This window comes from Bombus bifarius, unplaced genomic scaffold (assembly GCF_011952205.1).
Source record: "Bombus bifarius isolate JDL3187 unplaced genomic scaffold, Bbif_JDL3187 scf7180000007984, whole genome shotgun sequence".
Taxonomy (NCBI): Eukaryota; Metazoa; Arthropoda; class Insecta; order Hymenoptera; family Apidae; genus Bombus; species Bombus bifarius.
The window spans coordinates 4708936-4731242 of record NW_022884367.1 but is presented as its reverse complement, the minus strand read 5'-3'; the positions used below and the strand labels follow the sequence as shown (position 1 = coordinate 4731242).

The 22307-nt window shown below is 34.6% G+C and overlaps 1 long non-coding RNA gene across 2 annotated transcripts; it reads left to right on the top strand.

Moving 5' to 3' along the window:
- Positions 1-3385: 3385 nt before the first annotated feature.
- LOC117204874 lies at positions 3386-5090 on the top strand. Of its 2 annotated transcripts, XR_004487151.1 has the most exons (5): positions 3386-3458; positions 3614-3701; positions 3779-3850; positions 4499-4679; positions 4766-5090. It is a non-coding gene; the product is annotated as an uncharacterized LOC117204874 (long non-coding RNA). The 2 variants fall into 2 exon arrangements; XR_004487150.1 differs by having other exon boundaries at positions 3387-3458; positions 4499-5090.
- Positions 5091-22307: the final 17217 nt, after the last annotated feature.

Below are 22307 nucleotides of genomic sequence, written 5' to 3'. Positions count from 1 at the left end.
TCATATATTAACTTCAGTCGGTATGTTCGGATTAGATATTACTAAGATATAGTAATGGACATCTCTATCAATTTAAAAAGAAGTACAGATTTGTATTAATTAATATAAAATTATTCTTAATTATTAAACACAGCCACATAATACTTTTTACTTAACAAAATACTTTTTGTACTAAATTGTTGTGCTTGTGATTAGTAATCTTCCCAGTTCAAAATTATCAAAGAATACGTATATAATAATTTAATCCTAAACGAATACATAATTAGCTGCCTTGTAAAGGACGATTTAATAAATTTAATTGTTTAAACTGTACCGACTGAGTCATAGGAATTTGGCAAAAAAATCGGAATTATATACATACGTAGGTAATATTCCTTCAGTTTTATTGACAACCGTTTACGTAATTAATTTTGAAATAAGTTTAATTTTTTTACTTTATATAACTATTGGAATTCTAATTTTTGATGAAATTATTTTTTTGCCATAAACCTATATAATAATAATATTGATGTAGATTACTGGCACATTCCCCGAAATGAATAGAATATTGACTTAGTTAATAAATTATATTATGTATACACGATCAGATAATATAGACTGCAATTTCTTAACTATTCTTTTTGTGATTCTTTTTTAAGATTATAGAAAGCGAGTATGATATATTTTCATGACTTAACTTTTGTATGGCATCGTATCCACGGATATTATTTATTTGACAAATGTATGGTACGTATGTATTTAAATATGCAAAATTAATGTCACACAAGTAGAGGATATATTGAAATAAAAGTTTCAGAATTGCATTTACTTGTGGCCTGCATATCCTTTGAGGAATATGATACTTACGATACTTATGTGTTAAGTAAAAAGAACGCGATGACTAGAAAAGTATGGTTGACTAGAAACATAAAAAAGCTATACGAAAAGGTATACACACGTCTCGTTGATGCTACGTGTAATTAAATTAAATACATATTTTTTGTAATTTAAGATTTCAACTTAATTTCTAGTAATTCACGAGAAAATTTCAGAAAAATTTATCTCGAGATTAAAATCCGTGGCACCAATGCAGACGACTAAAAATAATAATGACTAGACTGTATTATTTTGTGACTAGATTAGGTTTTTAAATAATTCGATTTCTTGACTAGATCGTAATTATACTTTTTTTCTTTTTTAGACTAGATTAGGTTTTCTAATAATTCGATTTCTTGACTAGATCGTAATTATACTTTTTTTCTTTTTTAGACTAGATTCTATATTTTGATTCTCATAGTGTATACTACATTTTTATCACTTGCTGACTAGATCGTTGTATTGTCTCTTTTTATGTTAACCTCTAAATATTTTCCTTCCTTCGTGTAAGTACGATATATATGAATTAAAAAAGAAAGGAAAATTGAACTTAAAATATAAAATAATTACATTACCTTAAATTAATGACTAGCTCGGTGTTTAGAAATCTTCGAAAATTTTGTCAATTCCTTACAATAAACCCTAAAACTCTAAATTAAAATATAAGACTAGTTACATTATCGTTAATAAATGTTATACTAGTATTGTTACGTCGCGTGACCCTCTATATAGATTACAAACCATTCCTCGGCCATAAAATTAAAGATTTTGACTTTACTGTCAAGGCCCTTAATTGTTTTAACATATCTTTCAAATTAAGACATTCCTTAGGGTTATTGTTCAAAAACCTGCTTTTCCCATATTTTACTGGTTTGAACTATGACTCTAAGAGATGTCTCGATTTGTAAGATATGTTGCAGCAATTGATGGTAAAGTCAAAATCTTTAGTTTTATGACCGAGGGATGGTTTCTAGTCTATATAGAGGGTCACGCGACGTTACAAGTATAAGGAAATACATTTACATCAATGCCAATAATCTTTAATCGCAGAATTGACACATTCTCAAAGTTTCGTATTATTTAATCAAATAATAAATTAGTTACCTTACCAATAAAGTGTCAAAGTCAAAAATCGCAATACGGTTGTTTTCTGTCTTCAAAACGTCTTTTTCCATAAAAGCAGTATAAGTGATGACAAGTTTTCTTCAAATGTTTTTGATCTATTGATTAATCGATATATGCTTTCTTCAGTGATAAGCTTTTTGCAAACGGTTCCTGGTCGTCGTATCTTTTGCAGTGTTTTCTTCGATCTTCGACTTTTATTTAAATAATCAAATTCAAAATTTGTTATGTAGTATTGCATGATTATTTGCTTGATATATCAATCGAGATAGGCGATCTGCAACGCCGACTACTGGCCAATTTCGAAGGAAATTCTCATCCACCGAGCATATGATTCGAGTAGTGTTGTACTTTTAACATCAGAACTCTACATCTCTCTCTTTGTACAAATTAAAAATACTTTCGTATGTACAAGTATATTTACACAAATCCTCTGTAACAGAGGGTAATCTTTGCTTTCCCTTCCCCGATTTCAACATCGTCAACGATATTCCACTTTATTGCATCGATGGTAGATGTCCTCATATAATTTCAAATCAGTAGTGAATCTGTCATTAAAAAATATATTTCTTCCATGATTTTATATAAATGAACACTTTGACCGTCTTTGAATGTATTGGTTTTCTATGTTGTACTTACAGTGTGTAGATGTCAGATTACTCTCGGACGTTTTATCGGTTCGACGAATTCCGTCTCGGTGTCACTCAAGGATCTCCGGTTTCTTCCAGTGTTTCCAGTTCAGTCTTGGTAGTTCGGTTGGTTATCAATTCGAAATTCAGCTCACGATTGCTCTCGGTGATTTCAATTGAATGTGTCGAATCGGGAGAGGGGAAGCAGGATAGAAGGTTGCAGACCCTCGGAGATTGGATCTTGGTTTTGAAGAAAAAGGTGAAGGGAAGAGAAACGAGAGGAAAGGAAAATACGAACAAAAACATACAAGAGGGGGAAAAAGAGAAATTAAAAATAAAAGAAAATTCTCCGAGGGCCCACGCAAGCGCATAGTCACTCGTCTGCTCGCAGACTACCTCAAATTCTGTTCGTTGCGCTCCAAGATGCATATTTCCCCCACTTTTCGGCCCCGTGCCACCACCACACTCCTTTCGGAGGTACACAAGTTGGCACGTGCCCCACTTCCACACTTCTGCTCTGTAGCATGCCGCTTTTTATTCCCCACCGTTAGCTTTCCCCTCTTTGCCGCTCCGTTTGTCACATCCTACAGAAACGGACCGTGGATTCGTTCTGTTCCGGGATTCGCACGATCTGCCCCACCACAGGGCCAATTTTAAAGATTTGCCCCCCCCCACGCGCGCGTGCGCGTGTGTCGCGCCATTAACATTACTGTAGTAAAGGGAGGTAGGGGGATCCACTCTCGCAGGGCGCTACTGTGCGCATGTACGGCTTTTGTACCACGTGCAGCTTCTATATTCCATGCTTAGCGTGTGTCGCTGTATCCTACGGTCGTTTTTTCTTGTAACTGTTTGGTATGTATAATGTATAAAAGGATACAATTTTCGGTTGTTTTTATTTGATACTACTTTGAATACTTTAGATTAGCATTTTAGAAATTAGCGTTTGAATCGTTCCACTTTGAAATTTCTATGTCTAATTATATTTAATAAAATTCACTATATTGTAGGTTAGAATTATGTTATTGAAGATTGCATTATGAGAATGGTGTAAACATCTCAAACAGCAGAGTGGTAGTATATAATTCGTATAATCAGGTAGAGAATTATTCTTATCAGATATTCAAATTTTGATTTTGTTTACATTTTATACAAATATAATGTATTATTAACAGAGATGAAATAAGGCGGCATTGGCATCACGCGTTTGAAAAATACTTATCTACTTTGTTTGTCCCAGTATTTGAGTGAGTTATTTTACTATATCAAATAATATATATATAATATGTAGATATCTTTTCATATTTTTAATAGAAAAGATTAATGTGAAATATTAGTTAGTATTAGTAGAATCTCTCTAGAGATTTCAAAGTAACTTGTGAAAAGAAGATAGCCAAGGTTACGATAATCGTTATTATGCGTGTCCCTGAATAGAATAGGGGTTTAGTAATACGACAGGTCCTAAATCATGATTCGACCGTGAATACCAATGCCGTGCCCGCATTGTCAGAATGTGTTGCAGTTCAAGATTCTAGGTTGAATTAATGTATTGTCATGCTTATAATGTACAGATAACCTCATAAAAAAGAAACTCACAAACTTTCAATGGAAAAACATTTAGAGATGTAGAAATTCAAATCTAAATTTAATTAGTACCTACGTATATGTATTCAGTGTTTACTTTTTCTTTATTATATTGAAATTATTATCTTTCTTTTCGACACGAAGAAGATGAAATGTATTATTTGTAAAAATTCCAATATTTATTCGTCAGTAGCTACTTAAGTTTGAAATTAGTTAAAATTTTAACGTTTAACGATGATGTAAAATAAAATCATTTCCAAATACATATTGGGATAAAAGCGAATGGTAACAAGCAATTTTCGTTTTCCCAGGGGGTAATGCGAGAATACTAACAGGGTGGTATCGAATCGATTGAATTATTACGAGAAATCGGCGATGATGTTCGATCGTGTATTCGGGCCATGAATTCGATTAGGCATTGCGTGGCCCACGACGCGGATAGTCTGTTTACCGTGTCGATTTAGGAACTTGATATCCTCGACGTGCAGCGTGGTAAGTCCGTAGATTCGTACGCGTATCACAGGGCAACGCGTTATAGAATTTCCTCGTTCCATATCGAATTTAGCTGTCCCTTTCAGCGCGTCATTTGTCTTGGTATGTCTATCCACGAACCCTCGTAATAACTTCAAGCTTCGTTTCACTCGAGTCGTGCAAACATTGCGATCGACTAGTAACTAGCATTGTGATACAGTTATCGAGATTACTATACACGAGTACACGTGGATGTTAGTCTTTGCAATATGTAAGATATTTATAACGAAAAGTAAACGTATCATTTAAATTAAATTAAAATAAATTATCGCAAAGGGAGAGTTGACAGTACTGGTTGGCATTGATACTTGAACACGAAGAAGACAAAAATCTTGTGTATTTTGATGTTTGTAGTAAAATAATAAAAGCTGTGACGTTACTTCTAATAACTAAGATATATAAAAGAATGTTTCTCTAATTTATATTAGATATTATAACTCTATCGACATTCAAATTAATATAAGTTTGGTATTCAATCGTTGTAAATTAATAATTTAAAGTAATATCTATGTTAACTCGTAGTACTACTGGCAGGATCTTTAATTTCATTCATTTTTCAATTTCCTTTGTTCCCTATCTTTTGAAGAAAAAGTGTGTTCCTGACATAGCAATAGCAAAACTGACCAAGTTCAATTTCCTATAAGTGTATAAACATCCTGATCATAGTCTACTTACATCTTATAATTCAATTAATCTCTATCATCGAAAAACAGGAGTATGTTTTTTATATCTATTGAGTGTTTCATAGTCCTTGATAACTTGGTCACGTTTGTTCACGTGTATCATCGAAGGATTCCTCTCAACTGCGGTGCCTCGCATGTCCCGATGTAGCCTAATCTCGATACGAGTATCCTATACGATTTAATTAGCTAAGTATGCCCACGGCGGGGCATCGTCACGCCGCATTTTACTACCCACCAGGCAATAATTCCATCCCTCTTCTTTAACTTCCTTGTCCAACGTTAAACCACGAGCAAGCACACTCGTCCCGAAAGGGTGCCAGTCGCATACGAAATCTCCAGTCACGCTAGGAAATGGAATAGACGTTATTGATGCGGCTACTTTCGATACGACCGCATCTGGACGTTTCTGCCTTTTCCTTCTTTCCTCTTTCGATTCAATAAGTAGCCAGACGTAGGTAACCTTTTACTATTAAAGTGGACGTAAGAGGACAAAGTTATTTACCTTTCCTGGATATACTGGGTGTTTCGTGTTTGGGGTATTCGAGTTTGAAAAACGCGTGTACATATATAGGCTAATTACGGATGAGACTTGTTTTTTTTGTTTTTTACTTCTAATGCATTAGAAAGCATTCAATTTTTGTTAACATTTTCTTCTTGGTTGTAATTATATTTAACTTCTATTCGTTTGCGAGTTATCTTTTAGGCGTCGAACTTTGCAGGATGATTTCACCCCTTCGATCAGAGCTAAAAGAATACGTATCTACTATTTTCGGTTGCTTTTAAAGTCTACAAAGTTTCATGCAATGCGGACCGATCGCGTGCTTTCCTTATTGGACACATAAAAGTAAAAAATGAGCACTGCAAGTCACTCGAACATCTGTTTTCCCATCTCGTTCTCTATTCTTATGTCTCAATGGCTAAAGAACCAGCCTGCCAGCAACCACCAACCCTGCAACGGTTACTATTTTAATCGAAGTCTATAAATCTATCGTTCTTCGTGTGGGCGAGCTACCGGAAGTTAATTGCGTTCGAATTCCATAAATCGTATGGCGACCTGGACCGATAATAGTAAATGAAATTGATTCTTACAGATAGAAGATACTAACCGATCGATTCTTCCATCTAATGTTTCAATTTTCGTCCAACTGTCGTTGGACAAAATATTTTTAAATTAAAAAAAAAAAATAAATTAAAGAGTAAACTTAAATTTGGAAAAATAATTGGCATAAGAAGAATTAATTCGTAGAAAGATTATTCTAATTTAAAATTAAAAGAAGAAAAAAAATTCAACGAGACCAGATATTTTATGAAATTTTCATCTAATAGATATTTATTTGAATATTATTCTTAAGTTCTTGAAACAAGGTCACAACGTTTTATTACATCGCTTAAAATGTGTAATGCAGTCTGTATCAATTTACTAGGAACATTGAACACAAATATCAGATTTAGTCATCGTCTCCAACGTATCACGTGAAATAACTGAATTAAACAATTGCCAGGAATCACGCTACTGATTTTATGATAATGCGCATGCTGTTGCTGTGATTATCAGGATTAGAGTAACTTAACAACCGAGAAATGTGATAAAACCGTAAAATTGGGACAACGATGGATAGGTTTAAAATATAATTTTGAAGAATTGGTCGAATGTAAAAATTATTATAATTTGGCAGTAAAATTAAATATGTTATAGGTATTACGTGAACATTTTTTATCGTTTCGTATCTGTTGGTCATTGCTGAAGTAATTCGACAGCAACAGGAGATTAATATTTCGTTATTGCACGCATGCTTTCAGCGGTTTTATTGCAAATCAATTGTTTACAAAATTTAAACCTAATATCAGATCTCTGCTCTTGTATCCACATTTATTTATGTCTTATTCTTTATCTACAAAACAATTCCAAGTTATTCCTATCTGCAAATATGTATACTGAGAAAATACAAATTTGTAACTTTCCCATTAAACTTCATTTATTTTAAACTTACAGTATCTGTTACATACATCTCTACATAAACCAGAATCCATCCCTCGGCCAAGACGACCACTAGCTATGCAAATATAACAATAATCTAGAACTAAAGATTTTCACTTTATCGTCAAGCCCTTAATTATTGCAACATATCTTTCAAATCGAGACGTTTCTAAGAGTTATTGTTCAAACAGATAAAAGTTGGGAAAAGCAGGTTTTTCCCAGGTTCAACAGTCATTTCCATCTGTAAACGACTGTTGGTGGGGCGATTAACACCCATCGATAGTTTTCCTCTGCGACAGCATCGTCACCGAATTTCACTGTTTTTTCATCCGTTGACCAGTCACTGTCTTAACTGATTTTCCGTTCATTGATCAGTCGTCGGTTTAACTTGTTACTGACAGTTCGCTAAGAACTCATCTACTCGCACGACGCGTAACTACTTATATCTACAAAGTTGTTGGAATGAAGTGCATATTTTAACCTGTTAATTTAGTGTTATAATTAATTAACCGATGCTATTATCTTAATGGAAATAGGGAATCGACTGACTCGTGGCGTCGATTATCAAATCGTAACGGGAATTTACGACTCTAATATAGAAAAATATTCAAGTATAGAATATTTGTGTAGTATAGAAAGAAAACGCTGAAGATTTTGTAACAACGTAATTGCACTACTTTCAAAACAGTTGTGCTATGTCATACCTCACCATGCTGTTACCAGGTTAATTTCTATGGATTCGTTAACATAGAATTTTTATGGCGACGCCAATAATATTTCCCACGAACAGGTGGTGTTCTTGGACAAAAAAAAAGCACAGACGTCCACTCGGAACCGAAGTGGCCTTTTTGTTCGATGAGTGGCCCTATCCGTATTGCGAACACTATTGTTAGCGTTGTTTCGGAACCCATGGAAATTACAAAGGTGCTTCACTACAAGTGCCGTCACCGGTGAACGTAAATTGCTACGGTCTCCGATCTAGCATTATCTGTCCGTATTACTATACCTGTGTGATTTTCGTTCTGTGATCGTGTTACGTTTTATATCTAAGTATTAGATTGTCCTTTCGTTTTATAAGCAAATAATAGATGCACAACATTTTTTGTTTTATATTATTTTACTACATATTTGTAATAATAGAACAAAATGGACCATATATAATTCGATAAAACAACAGAAAGCAAAAATGTTATGCATCTGTTATTTCTTTATAAAACGAAAGAAACTTTTAGAACAACCTAATACCTATGTATTATAAATATTATAGGTTTATTATAGGCTGATAGGACAGTTACAGTTTCGTCTTTAGATTTTATTTCTATGAGTAATATTCGTAATTTTATGAGTAAAGTTTCTGTCGATCGTAGGTAGTTGAAATATATACATGTCGGAGATGAAAGGACACCGGAGACCTTCCCTCTGGAACCTCGGGAAAGTCCGTAAAATTGCAATTAAAGTTTACAGCTGTAATTAAACAATTTGCCGTCATTCTACCCAGTTGTACTTACTTGCGATTTGTGATAATAAACTTGGGCTCAAGGCGACAAGGCGACAAGGTCAACGGGACAGGCGTGTCGTCTAACAAAGGTGTAGAGTGACAGTATGACCCTCATTAAAAGAAATACCCATAGAGGTACTTGACAGTAAAACATTCCAACGGTTCCTTCGGGCAATGAATACCAGATGTTGAGGCACTTACACAGCACAAGTCCCGATAGCCTGAGGACCCGCTATAAAACCTAGGTTTTTGTTAATTAAGGTTCTTCAAACGGACAGGCATTCTTTGTCCCAAATGGATCAATTGACAGCGACCTCAATTTCCCTTACTTTCTGAACGAGGGCTATACTCAACGAATCCGATGATGTCGTGTCCTTAGAGTTTTCCTCTGTGTCATCATTGGGACGAAAAGTCATTCTTTCTTGCGATCTCATCGACGAAGAGGCTAGCGCCTTACGATCTATGAGTATTACACGTTTGAGTTAGATTTTGTGAGCAAGTATACCTTGTCTGCGGACAAAATCCGCAATCACTCAATTGCCAACCCAAGATAGTATCTTTTTTCATATTTACAACGAGTTATGTGCGTTTTACAATAATTGGGACTTTATATCGTTTGCTGTTACACTGCGGATGTGTTAGAAATTTTCTGTCATAAGAATTAAAAAAATTCCAAGTTTTGAGTTACGTCGAGTACCTTTTGTTTCTTCACGTTCATTTTCTCTCTTTCTGCCCCCCCCCCGCCCCTCTTTTTTTTCTCTCTTCATTTGATCCTTTCATCTGGTTCGTCAGGTGTAGACCTGGCTTAACAGTTGCGATGCAAAGCAGATTTCCCCTCGTGGAAATTGATAGAACTCGAACTCGAACAGGGTCGCGCGTTGATCAGCGTGCTAAGCTGGTGGAGATTGTGGTGGTTGCAACAGGTGGGCCCTTTCGAACGCTCGCCAATCCCTTTCGTATCTCCTTCGCTTGTATAATGACGCGCGTCCTGTCCTGTCTCGTGTGAAAGCCGTTATTCAATTCGATGAATGCTAGACGATATAATAAACCAGAGAACGTGATACGATTCCTACTACAGTGTGCACAAACGTGCTTGCCCTATCTGTGAAAGAAACGACCCTTTCCCTCGATGTTTTCTATCGTACATTTCGTCTACAGCTTTCTTTCTTTATTCTTTATCGCATCTAATTTTTGCACTAATTTTATGTGAAATATTTAGAAATTATATAAATGATTTTTAAATTCTATAATTTAGAAATTTGATCTATTTTTGATTGTCTTGACTACTTAGAATTATTCCTTTTTTTTAAATATCTATATTAAATTCGCAAGTGGTTTTATTGCGCCAACCAGAAAATTTGATAATTTGGGTATAGTGTGCGCTTGGATAACACTCAATAGTGTTACCACTCCATTTCATTATTTATCATCACGCTGATATACCATAGGGCGACTGTTATTGTTCTTGTTACGTCGCGTAAGATGGTCCGTGCGACGTTCTTCATTGTCTGGCCGTGAAGGTTCCGCGTGTCGTTATGCAGACCCTGAATAAACCTAAGGAATCACCATAAACAGAATCTTCTTTTTTTTATTTATTTATTAAAATTACAATCAATTCTCGCGTTGAGAATTTTCAGTAATTTTTCTGGCGTGACATGGCTGATTATTTATAATAAGTTAATACTTATTATAGATAAGTATAATTTATATGTAAGTATTATAAATAACTAAGTATTACTTAATTTAGATAACTAATTGAATCTAACGTTTAGGTCTAGCGGGTAGTGCCTCTTCAGCCTGCGAATCTGGTCCGTCGTATCAAGTAGTCCAGTGATTAGGGGGTTTCGGTGTTTGTTGACTCTTTTGCTATATCTGTCGCTATATTTTGCTATTTCCTCTTTGACTGTGGGTATCTTGAGGTCGCGGTGTATTGTTTCATTGGTTGCATACCAAGGTGCATCAATTAGGGATCTTAGCGACTTAGGAATCTTCTTAACTTAAAACGCAAATCCTGCAAGTATTTTCTGTTTATGGATGGTCCTTAGAACAGTCCTCAGGTTTATTGCACGCTCGTACAAATTACGGAGAAAGCGGAAATTTGTCTAACGGAAAAGCAGCTTTTTCTCATAAACGATGTCACCCACGAACCGCGTTGGCAGGAGGCTTCCTCCTCTAATCTTCATTTATTAACGTTGGCTATAACCAATGGGCATCGTGGACCGTTACCCTCACTTTTCTAACGAAAAGTGTGAACAACGAATCCGCGTTCTTATTTCGAAAGGCACATCCATAATAACTTTCCTCCGTAATAACACGAGGACGGACTTCACTTCTTCTACGACACTAGGAGAGTCAATTCAACTTCTTCTACGACGCTAGGAGAGTCAACTCAACTGCTTCTACCACATTAGTTCAGTCAATACTCCTGCATCAAGTCGACAACTGCCAATTCATCAACGGATCAATCAATATCTCGGACTACTTCTACTACATTCGAGCAACATCGACATATCTACTCGTACTTAATCTCACTTACAGATCAGTCAACGTATCTGTATCGGGTCTTCATCCGTCGAACAATCGTCTACGACATTTATATCACACGTAACGGCGTAACTCTTTATTGTATTAGGTTGTTGGAAATATAGAATTTATAGCCTGTTAATCGCAGTGTTATACCACATTTATCATCCTTATTATCCCAAAGGAAATAAGGGGACCGACCTGTTCGTGGTGTCGATTATTATAATCGTAACGGGAATTTACGACTCCCGTTGACGCGCTTCCTCGCGATCGCGTCTCCTCGCGTCTGGTCGAAAATACAGTTCCTAAGGCTTTGTTTCGAAATCCTCGTGTGGTATTGAAATTACTTTGTTTTAACACAGTCCCAGAGTTTGATACCATACGTCCATATTAAGATCTGTATCCTAGAATACGATACAATTGTCTTCAGTTCTTCATCTTTATCTTTCTCAGTTTTCTTCTCATTTTGATGTAATTTTTCCGTTTACAAACACTACTTAATATTATTGATCTAAATACATATTTTCATTAGATTGATAATTCTAGAACAAAAATCCTTTTGTATTGGCAGCTATTTGTCATTTATTTATTATCTGCCTCATTTATTCTTGTATCATATCATTATTGTATTTTTGATTATGGTAATCTGATTAATCGTGCATTTTCTGTAAAGTAATCGTAAATGCATCCTGTTGCTGAAAAGTTTCAGCGTTCGAATATGTTATGTTACTAAATTTTCAATCTGTTTTTTCCCTATACGTAGGTACAAGTAGTTTTGTAATAATGAAATAAAAATATTATATAACGGTCATAACGTGGCATAATTTTATAGTAGAAGGTAGTATGTTGCAATACAACGATTTTGAATTACTACTAGAGCTTGCATGCTAGTTTATTTGTACACGCATGGGAATGCCTGCAACCCTTGTCCAACCACACCATATGACGTCGATTCCAATAATATAAACGCAGGAAAAATACTATGTTTAAGGCCTATAATTTTCTGTGGGACCAATTAAACGCTTGTCAATAACGTACAACCTTACTGTGAGAATTTCGACGTAAATTCTAACGGTAAAATTTGATTCCCTTGTTTTATTACGTAATCGTTATCCACTCGATATTATCATTATTGTTATTTCTCAAAAATATCCAAATATTTTCTGAATTATCGTTAGAATCAGACGAAAAAGCTGAAAAAAGGAAAGTGGATCTACGTAAATTTTTTCCAAGATTAATACGTCGTAGAGCGTTTCAAGGACCAAATACGGCGAAGATTAATTCCAGTTTCGCGAGTAGTCGTAATCTATACGGTTCATCCATGTGCTGCAATAAGAAACAAAATGGAGCTAGAAATCTCGTGCCACGTTTATACGAATTTCATCGATAGAACACGAAGAAAGCGTTGCATTATTATAAGTAATTAACGATAACTTCACGCCAAGTATAAAGTACCGTAAAACTGCTGCTGTCGGGTTAGTCAAGCATGCAATCAACGAAGGCATAAACCGCCTGTAAACCTCCACGTAGTTGGAGCAAAATTTTTACAAGCAGATCCGTGGTTCGATTAAACGAACTTTAAATGAATCTGAACCCGAATCGCTTTTTATTTCTTCCATCGAATAACATTTACGTACATTGTCGGCTATGAGGGTCAGAACAACTCGTTATCTAACATACATTTATGGTACATACGTTAACATTTATTGGAAAAGTGTAAGAAATTTTATTTCAGGTGCAAAAGTAAATAATCGAAATTATTCAATGAAGCTCAACGTTTGTATAAAGAAAAGTAAGTTATTCAATCAAAATATTCACCGTTGCTTTCTGTAAGTTTAAGCCATCTATCAAGTGACGAATTCCATCAGGGAAAAATGCTGTGTCTTTAGACGAGATAGTAGTTTATATCGTATGGCAAATTGGCACATATATAGCAAAATATAGCGACAGATATAGCAAAAGAGTCAACAAGCACCGAAACCCCCTAATCACTGGACTACTTGATACGATGGACCAGATTCGCAGGCTGAAGAGGCACTACCCGCTAGACCTAAACGCTAGATTCAATTAGTTATCTAAATTAAGTAATACTTACTTATTTATAATACTTACATATAAATTATACTTATCTATAATAAGTATTAACTTAAATTCTCAACGCGAGAATTGATTGCAATTTTAATAAGTAAATAAAAAAAAAAAAAATTGGCACATATGATGCGCATGAAATAGCAGATTTATTGTAAAATAACTAGAATGTAAGCAGTGTGAAACATTCAATTAATACTAAACGTTAGGAAGGTTCTGTTGCACAATTGAACTAATATTATTAATGAACTTTCCAAGATACAAGTTATTAATGTTAATAAATCCTCTCGTGCAACAATGACGAAGCATATGAAATTTTCCAAATGTTATCAATTACAAGTCATTCGATTGTTCGTTTTAACTTGAAATTGTGGACTTACAAAAGGGAGGTTTATAACTCGCCTGTAATTTGTAACTCAATTCATTGATATTATTAGTTGGAATACTATTATTCCAAATATCCTGATAGCCAAGATTTAATAAAATTTAAATAAACGTATATAGGTCTACAGATTTAGCAGAAAATAGTGGAAAGAAATTTGTAAGAAGCGCAGAACGATCGTACAGTGAAGTTTGAATATTTTTATAGCGGCAAGACTATGGTCCAAAGAAATGGCGTGTCAAGTAAAGCAGTTTTGTAATCACTGGGTAGAAAACTTTGAAAGTATCTATCGATCTCGTGGAAGGTAGAAAAGGTGGGCTTCTAGAGGACGATAAGAAAAAGGAAAATGATCCGTTACGACCAGAGGAACTGCGCTGCAACGACCCTATCGGAAACTGCAATTTTCTGGCAATCATTTACTTGCGACACGGTGTAACATTTACGATGTGTCTCGTGCATGCCATGCGTACATGTTGCCCAGATTTTAGATTAAAAGTCTCTAGTATGTAGGACGGTGATCCGTGATACGCGTCCGCTCATGTATAAACTGATGCTTGCAAGAATGCTTTTTCAAAAGTCGCGTTTACTTCTTCGAGACTCGACAGGTACTGTGTATGGTACATTTTACTGTTCATGCATTTTCGAATTTTGGAATTATTTTTTACACTGCATTAGCTGAAATGCATTTTTTGAATTTTATTTCCTATTTTCTGTTTTACGCTATTATTCGGTATTTAATTCATTACTTGACAATACATATTGTCTCACTTTCAAACTGCTTTAATCCATTTCATCCAATTGAAATCTCCTTTTGTAATATATTATATTTTGTAAATATATTTTATTTCGTCGCCTGATAATAAACGTTGCTATAATACGATAATAAACTCATAGAAGATAAACGTTTAATTCGTATTCGTATATTTTATTTTATTTTGTTAATATCAGATCTTTGCGGTGCTAGAAAATTGTCAAGATATTTCTAAAATTTAGCTATACACGCGAACTATTTATTAGTATGGGCGTCTCATGCTTTTGCAAGTAAGATTTCTTTATCCCTATTCGGTAGCGATGAAATGATTATGTTAGACGATTAAGGATCCGTCAATGAGACGTCCATAAAAATTTACATACAAGACGCGATCATTAATGGATTAAATTGATAAGAACGTCTATTGCTTTAAAATACTTAACAGAAGCTTCATAACGTCGCATAAGCATTAGTTTTTAGACGATCAATGACTTCTAAGCCCCATTGTGTTCGTTGTTACGCACAGTTACGCAAACGAAGGGTGAAAGAACAGAGGCACTCGTTTCTCCTCCTCTTCTTTTAGTCCGGTGACACGTGAATGACAGTTTGCTAAGGATTCTGTGACACCCTAATACCGTATTTCCAATTACCGAGTACGTTCTCTTGTTCAATACATTCTGTCGTTCTGTCTTCACACTTTCATGCCTGGAATAGATGTTAAGTCGTTTGTTTGATCGAATCTGAAAAGACAATAAGTTATTAATATTTATTTACCAATATACAAGAATGTTAAATCTTGTAAAAATAATACAGGACGAGCAGCGAAACTATTATAGTTTCATTTAGTATAGTATATTCATTTCTAAGCATTTATTTATTCTTTTTACCATATTTTCTCGTATTGATAAAAAAATTCTTGAAGATATTGTAACATTGCTTGATGCACAAGCGTTTTTTATCCTTTTTTCGATGAAGACAATTTGGCCAAAATATGATAAAATGAATAAATAAATGCTTAGGAATGAATGACAGTATGTTGAAAATTTAATAACATAAATTTTAATCGCAACTAATGCTTATTTTGATCCACCCCAAAATTAAAACCCCTCTTAAAAACATTGTTCTTTGCTATAACTTTTTAAATATGCAGAATAAAAATGTTTAGGACAAAAATTGTTAGGCTTGACAACAGCTAGAATAATGAAAAATTAATATACAATTGTATCAGAAAAAATTAGGGGTTGCATCCTTTCCACTCTTAGGAAATTCACTCCCACAACTTCCTCTACTTTGTAACATTAGCCCCTTTTAACCATCTACTGTACCCAAATTTCAAATCGATATCTATGATAGTTCCAAAAAAAAGATTGTAATTCTTTACGTGGCTCACACTGTATAATCGTACAAAAATATTAGTTAAAGAAGATGAAATAGAAATATTTTATTTAAATTTGTATCATCGTTAATTTATTTATATTTCCATTATAACGGTTCTACGTAGTGCTATATCAAATATTCCCAAGTGTCTGTGGTTCAGTTTTGTGTTGCTTTAGCTTCAGAAACTTTCTCAGGTTTCACGAAAAATTTCTCGTAAGGTTTCCCGTAATCTTCTTCCACATCAGTTATTTGAAATTTCATTCTACGTTTCAATTTTATATAAACCATCGTTGTCCTTACTTTGATTTATTGGGAATTTATCTTATTCGTAAATTTGTTATACCTATGTTTGTTGCTAACTGGTAACTTAATTAATATGGAATCAAGAGAATTTTAGGTTACAGATTCGATTAATGCAGAATAAGTTCGTGTTAGTTCTCACGAAGCAATCATCGTGGAGAGCCTTCGTGCTAGACGACAGTATACGTGCAAGTGTACGTAATAAGATCTCTATCGAGTGGCGGTCACGCCGGTAATTTTCATCTGAGACTTGTTTAATTGCTCGGTCGTACGGGGCTGCATTAAGGACTAATCTACTGGATTGCCACCGAAGATAATGTTTCAACTAGTGTAACTATCAGAAAGCCTACCGTTTACGTATAGTGTATAGGATGTTCTACGAAACGAGTTCATCTAGCAACCCTTTTAATCGTTCTTGAAGGTTTTGTGAAAATTTAAGATCAGGTAACGCAAAGAAATATTTGATCACATTCTACGCGTATCTAGTGTCGTCTTAGAGGAAATTTCTTCAGAATAAAAAGTATCTATATTTAATGAACAAAATTCGTAATTGTAATTTTACTGTAAAGGTAATTATTTACACGACAATCTGCATTGATCGATAGATTGATTGAAATTGAAAGCTAATGGAAGAAGAAGGAAGCTTTGTAAAATCCGCAAAGATAAATTGAAATTCGTAGATTTTGCAAAGTTTAATCGTAGTTCATACATTTTGCGAGTGAGTTTAAGTAAGACGTCGTGTGTAAGATAGTCGGTGCCTGTTTCGGTCAAGTCTTAGGAGTGATGGCACGTGCGGAAGGTATCGAAACCCGATGGTCTGTAGGAAACATTATAGCTTTAAGATGCATCTGGTACGAAATTATGTATATCTACCTGGGTTCCTCCTGTATCGAATATACGCGGCTTGTTATGTATAGCATGGTGGTTGGCAAGAAGGAAACACGTAAAGGGATCCCTGTTGGCACGTGCCAGGATGCGGCGTGTCTTACCGAGTACGCAATTTCACTTTATCGATCTGTAGAGGAAGTTATGTGTCGTCAAGATTTATGAATTGTGCGCTCGCCAAGGGTGTAGACTCGTATACTTGTTATGATATCTATCCCTTATTCGATTTTCGAATTACTTAATCTGTTATTTACTTTATCGAGAAGTTGGAATGGTAAACGATGTGAGTGGCACAAAAAAAAAAAAAGAAAAAATGAAAAACAGTTTCGTAATGGAAAAGGATATAAATACTATGTAGAAGACGGCTGAGAAAAGTTATAATTGATAGAATAAGTTATCTTACTTCTTTAGATCATTGCAACATAGAACTATGATCGTAAATGCTAATTAAATTAACAAAATTTGAAGTTAAAATATAGAAATAAATAAATTTAATTAATTTTCCTAAATTTTGTATCAATTATTGTGTCCTTCTGATTTTATTGAAAATCTTCATTCGTGGCATTTGGTATATGCTGTTTGCCATTCCAAACTGTTAATTCATTCGGTTCCCATTTCTAAATGTTTAAATGGTATTCATCTTTTGGAACGCTTAAATTAAGTCAATTAAGCTATCAAGGAAAATCATCGTGTACGAGCTCGTCCAATGTCTGATTGAAGATTTGCACGAACGTGAGGTTCACTTATGGAAATAGCGTATTCTCTTTGTCGTACGTATTACTCAAGGTATCACGCAACATAATCGTATTCGGAATTAAGAATTTTAAGTAAAAGAATCTAGTTATATATCCATTTTCACGGGGAAATTTCTAAAGTGAAAAAGTTTCTTAAGAAAGATTGATCAAAGCAGACAGCCCATATATAACGTTAATTAACAGACAAACAATTATGTCCAATTATGTCATTAAGCAACAGAGAATCCATGCAGCTGCATTGCGCTTGAAACGAAGCTTTCTGAGAATTACGAAAGAATTTAAGACCCCGACTAAAGATAGAGGAAACCTCTTCTAATTAATATTAGAACTACCACACCAGTCAAATTGACTGGTTTTACAATTTTATTTTAAAATTCCTATATTTTTTCCGTAATGATGTAATGACTTTCACAACGATAACTAAAAGAATAATATAATGAATGTTATTTTGTTTTTTGTGTATTCAAATTCAAAATAATTTTATATCAAGGCTACTTATACCAATACCAGTCAAAATGACTGGTGCTTGTCAAAATGTAAAAAGGCCTTGCAATCTGTTTATCAAACCCCAATTAACCAGTTTCCTCGTTTTGGACAACTTCCCACACGTTTTTAAAATTTGTACTGCGTATCGATCGATATGATGATATCAGTTATCAGGAAAATTCGCACCAGTCAAAGTGACTGGTTTTACAATTTTATAAATGTGTGAACCCTTGTTTAGGGATCATGGTCTCAGATGGATTAATAATACCAAAAGTGTACTACGTAACATGGAATTCCTTCTGTAAGAAAGTAATAAATCAATAAATATAAAAATATTCTATTATTGTGTACTTTTTAAAGACCAGCCATTTCGACTGGTTTTGGTAGAAATAGCTTAGTGTTAACTATCGGTTGTTCTAGTGTTAAATTCAATTCAGCTTTTTATCTCGGGCTTACCAATCGTCGATCTTGAAAAAACATTTTATGAAAATAATGATAAGTATTTTCATTTGGATAGATTAATAGATCTATGTGGTAGTCTGAAAAAACAGTCGATCAGCAAATGTGCGTTCTTCCCACGGTACGTGACAAAAAAAGGGGATGATGGTATACAATGCACGGTTTAAAAGGAGGGTGTACCTTCCTGGTACAGGTGGGACAGACGGATGAGTTTATGGTTTTTACTCGGTAGTTATGGGAACTTGTTTTCCTATGACACAAATTATTCGTTTTAACTGTTTCTCAAAGGATTTTGTTTCATAGATTGATTAATATTCTTATTATTTTCACGAATTTTGACTTGACGAATACACAGAAATGTTGGATGATAATTTAAAAACATCTTCAAATTAGTCAATAAAGTTTAACAATATCAGATAATGTTCTCTATTATGGATTATATAATTAGCGAATTATTATTCATTATTTCGAACGAACGTATTGTGATATTAAGTTAAATATTCTCTTGCTCTGTTACGATCTTTGTTACGATGAATCAGAACTTGATCCGTGGAAATACGAAACTCTGCTTAAGAATTCCATTCCCTCTATTTCACGATCTTTTACAGAAAATTTCTCTAGATGAAATTACCACATTTTTCTCTCTCTATTAGGATCTATGGCTCAATGGATTTTACTTTGCAAATACCGAAAATAAAGTATCATCTTTTTATGCGTAGACTGCAGATTTTTATGCATTTATGAGAAATTTCAAGAGACAAAAATGCACAAAAATGTACATAATACGTAAAAATATAAAAGATCTCCGAAGCGTACAGTAGCTATTCCTCGCAATATTTAATAAGTGAATCGACTTTCTATCTAAATTTCATTTTCTTTTAATTACGTTCATAAAAAATATGAATTTGCATAAAAATCCACTGTCTACTTATAAGAAATCTATCCAATTCCACGAACTGAAAGTTTTATATCGAAAGTGGCTTGGATTCGCGAGTACACATTGAAACTGATCTCATTCTTACAATTAGTAAGACATTTCTGACGAGATAGTATTTCTGACGAGAGAATAATCAGTTATGTAGTTTAAATACGAAAGAGTCGCACATTCTGAAAGATCGACGACTAAACTACGGATTTTGATGAATTTATGAAAGTAATATGCAAAAATATATAAGATATCCAAAGTAGGTACGATATCCGTTATAACATTTGTTTTTTTTATTTATTTGTTGAAATTACAATCAATCCTCGCGTTGAGAATTTTCAGTAATTTTTCTGGCGTGGCGCAGTGACATGGCTGTTTATTTACAATAAGTTAATACTTATTATAGATAGGTATAATTTATAAGTATTATAAGTAAGTGCATATGCTTAATTTGGATAACTAAATGAATCTAGCGTTTAGGTCTAGCGGGTAGTGCCTCTTCAGCCTGCGAATCTGGTCCGTCGTATCGAGTAGTCCAGTGATTAGGGGGTTTCGGTGTTTGTTGACTCTTTTGCTATATCTGTCGCTATATTTTGCTATTTCCTCTTTGACTGTGGGTATCTTGAGGTCGCGATGGATGGTTTCGTTGGTAACATACCAAGGTGCGTCTATTAAGGATCTTAGCGTTTTCGATTGGAAGCGTTGTAGTATTTCGATGTTGGAGTTACTTGCTGTTCCCCATAGTTGGATTCCGTAGGTCCAGACAGGTTTTATTACGGTCTTGTAGAGGGTAATTTTATTCTGTATGTTTAGTTTGGAGCGTCGGCCCGTGAGCCAGTAGAGATTTTTTAGTTTGTCCTTTAGTTGCTTCGTTTTATCTGAGATGTGTTTCTTCCACGTTAGTCTCCTGTCCAGGGTCATGCCCAGGTATCGGACTGAGTCCCTGCTAGGAACTGTTGCATTGTTGATGGTGACCTGGGGGCAGCTTTGTTTTCGGAGCGTGAAGGTTACATTTCTTTTCGTTAATTAACATTTGTTAACTGAAACAAGTTTCTGACTAGATCCTATTTTTTCAGTTTGTGTTCAGAAAAGTGTGAATTCGCATAAATATCCACAGTCTATCGATGACTGTAGCGCAATTTTATAATGGAAAATTTTCTCAAGGTTTGTAACGTTTTCGAAGCTAAAATAGTTTCAGCAACGAATACTGACATTGTATTCGTCGTTGAATCTTTCTCCTCACTCTTCCTTCTTTTTTTGAGGAGTATAAAAAAAAGAAAAATATAAGTATACAGAAGAGAGAGAAAAAAAAACAAAAGTAGGCGAGAGGAGAGTATCGATGACGAATATCGTCCGCAGCATTCGTGCGGGTTCGAGAGCGTAGGACAGGGACACCGTATAAAGTAGATAGGCAGGAGGTATCCAGGAAGGAAGTGTCGGGGTCGCTCTTCCGGACAGCTGCTCTGGATATCGGCATATAGGTACTATGGTAAAGTAATCCACTATAGGACACCGTACAAGTGCCATTACTACCGGGGGCAGCAAGGGCTTCATTTAATACCTCGTGGCTCATAATTAGGATCTGGATAAATATTATATTTACTCTTCTCTTTGCTCCCTTTCTCCGTAACGCCCGTTACTGGCTTTATACTTTTGCTCATCCGTTGCTACCCTGCTGGAGGTCGAACGCCGTGAGAATCTCCATCATATAGTAGTCTTTTATTTTTTCAATTTTCCGAACATTTTGCCATACATCCAAAAGGATGATCACGACGTATATTGAAGTTTATTTTTTGATTTCTTAATACTACTCACACTGGTCAACATCGTTTTATAAAGAGGATTATCATTTTGAAAACCTGACAATCATAACAAGTTTGCAATCGCTTTAGAGCCGAAAAAAGAGAAATTATATCAATTTGAAAAATATCACCAAAAAATTAAGATACAGAGTTGAAAGACGTTAAAAATTGCAACTGAATGGTATAACATATTTGATAATGTACTTCAAAACCATTGATATTCGCGAGATGTCCTTCGTACAGTTATCAATAGAATATATCTGTAGCGTGACTGGTTTAACTGATGCGAAAGATGCAAGTTTGTAGTGTTTTGAAAACGTCCCAACGCCAGCTACAGGAGTATGTGAGAAAAAATGTAGGTTTCCATTTGAATGCTTTAATACCACTTTCACGGGACATTTCAAAGTCGTCGGAAGATCAAACAGGCAGGCTTATAATAACCTCGTCGATATCATACAATTCTTATCTGAGACATTTTTTCGTATTTGACTGTTCTCAGTTAACATACTTCATATCACGGAGATACAAGAACTAAGAACACAACTATAGCAATCATACAAGATATAGCGTAGAAAATGTAGACATATGAGGAATAAAATTTCCAAGCACATCATAGAAAGTTACCCTCTGCATGTAAGTAGCTTCAAACTTGTTCCTTATCAAAGATACGATCGGCAGAAGTTTGAAGACGCGTTTT